This window comes from Lipotes vexillifer, unplaced genomic scaffold (assembly GCF_000442215.2).
Source record: "Lipotes vexillifer unplaced genomic scaffold, Lipotes_vexillifer_v1.1 scaffold920, whole genome shotgun sequence".
Taxonomy (NCBI): domain Eukaryota; kingdom Metazoa; phylum Chordata; class Mammalia; order Artiodactyla; family Lipotidae; genus Lipotes; species Lipotes vexillifer.
Window position 1 is genome coordinate 2,798,426 of NW_006783413.1, and position 2,699 is coordinate 2,801,124.

Below are 2,699 nucleotides of genomic sequence, written 5' to 3' on the forward strand. Positions count from 1 at the left end.
CGAGCCACCGAGCCGGCGCAGGCGCAGACGTTGACCGACCCGAGCTCAGGGCGGAGCGTGACGCGCTCTATGCCGCCGAGCCCGATCACGTGAGGGAGACGCCACCGCGCCGCCTCTCTCTAAACCCGCGGAGGGTCGAGTGACGCCGGCCAGCTCCTGGCAGCGGTTCGGCGCGGCAGGGCAGGTGTAGGGTCACCCATCACACCTGTTGTCAGGCTTTCGGGTTCCACTTGCTGGAATGCCGTACCTTTGGTGCCGTACGGTGGCCTTGCCGTGCCACAAACAGCCAACGCGTTCTCTAGTGCGTAGCCTGCGGGAGGACCACTGGGAAGTGATAGTGTGGGTGGCAAGCGCACGTGCGCCTAGGCCTTGAAAGGCCCCGCCTCGCTTCCCTTTGTATCCTTGGTTAGATTTCATCAAACCCTCGGAGTGGCCTTGTGTCAGCTACTGATACTGCAGTTCACAGAACACCTGTGTGTGCTTTAGAATATACAAATCATTAAAAAAACCCTGTTTCTTTTCAGTCTCAGACAACTTGCACGTCTTGGACTTCACTGCACCCGGAGTTAGGAGGCCTAGGTCAAGTCATAGCCCTGACCCTTGCTGGGAGTGACCTCAGACAAGTCACTGGTCCCTGAGCCCCAGATCTCTTTAAAGTAACGCCGGCCTTGCTTGCATCCTTTGGCCCTTGTAAGAATCACTGAGAATAATGATCTGACTCTAACTTATAAACTGGAAGGCACACAGATGTGAGGGGTTGAAGGAAACGGAAAGGTCAGCCTGGAGAGCAACAGCGAGGCTCCTCAGGAGGCTCATCAAATATGTGAAGTGTATGCACTTTACTTGGGATTAGTCCAATAAGCAACTCCACTGGAGTGAAATATGGTATGGCTATAGGTGGGTGGCTCTCCCGGCCCACTTCCCCTGAGAGCACTTTGTAGATATTGACTCCAAAATTTTGTCTCATCTGCTTGAGCTGGCCTGATTAACTGCTTCTTGGGATGTGAGACATCATGCTACCTAATTTCAGCAAATGTTCTGCTGAGGTACCTACTGTGTGCCATTGTGTTCTCTTCGGGGAACTTAGAGTCCAACGAAGGATATAAAAACAAAAACTCTGGAAATTCAGATGCATGAGGGGCCTTTCCCCTTAAGAGAGAACTAGGGATGGCTTCATAGAGGAGGAGGTGTTTGAACTGTGCCTTGGAAGATGAATGAGTGGAACTTGGACTAGCAGAGAAAGTCATAGCACCAGGAGTTAAGATTGTAAAAGTCAGGTGGGGACTGATAGTGCAAATCTTGACTGTCAGATGCAGGCACCTGGCATCTAATTAGTGTGCAGAGATAGATTTGGGGCTCCACAGGATAATGACAAGGCCACGCAGTAGCTTGGAGTGTTTAAAATTGGGCAACAGTTGGGGAAAGACATTTATGTCAGAATTATGTTTGCCCTGTCTTGTGTGAACTCCTATTCAGATGTATTATTCGAAAAATAAATAAATCAGGCAGGCATCCAGCATGTTCATAAGCATAAATAATTCATTTCAGATTAGAATAGAGAGGTTATTCTCCTGTGGTAAAACCCGAAGAGGAGGAAAGATTGAAATTAAACACACAACTGGGGCACAACAGACTTGAAAGAGTAGGGGAATCCCAGGTTGACAGGCATACGCATGTCTGGAGCTGAGCCAGTCCGTTTCTTTTATGCTGCAGGTCACAGCGCTGGCCTCTGCTCCTCCAGCTCTTAGTTCCTCGTCAGAAACCTCCCAGGTCCTTAATTGGCTCTTCCTGAGCATATGAATGTTGGAGATCAAAAACCTCTATTTTCTGATTCACGATTCATCATAAAGTTATCCTTTCATTTTTCTGTCCTCATCCACCCATTGTTTTATTCATTCTTCAGTCTCTTAAACTGTTTTCCATACCTCCAGCCTCCATATCAGCTGTCGGATAACATCCTCTAACTCAGTTTTGATCATCTCTGTCCTCAGCTTGAAAACTTCCACGTGTTCCCTCTTGCCTCTTCAACAGATCCAAACTCCTTAACTTGGCTCGCGGGCTCTCGATGTCCTGGCCCCTCTACCTAATCTGTTCACCTCGTCTCCAGCTACATTCTGTGCTTCAGCCATGCGCAGTCTCTCAATGTTTTGCAAATCCTTGTTTCTTAAACCTTTTCCCCCCCTTTCACCACTGACTCTCAGCAATCAAACATGTTAAACCTTCAAGGTCCTTTGCCTTCTCCCCTGAAAAGCATTCTCTGATCAACCTGGGCTAACTTGGTTCCTCTTGCCTTTGCCTTCCCATAGCACAAAGTTTGGGGCACCTCTAATATCTGCTTATGTTATAATCATTTGTGAAGGTGTCTCCCTTTCCTACTAGGGCAGAGCTATCTGAGTTGGTTCTGACCCTCCAGCTCAGGGCTTGGCAAAAAGGGTGTTTGCCCCAATAAAATGCTGGTGGAGAGGGTCTGGGTTCTTAGGAAAAGGGCCATGGGAATGTTGCTGTTGGATCTTTGCTTAAGCACCATCTACTCCCCCTCCCCCTCCCACCAAAATGCTTTCTAGAAACTTGTCTAGTGCACTCAGGCTCCGTGGGCCCTTATGTCCACAAAAACAGCTTTACGCAAGCTGTCATCGGTGGAGCCTTGGCTACCGTGAGTGGCTCTGCCCAGATAAGGTCACCAGCAGTCTTTCCCTAGC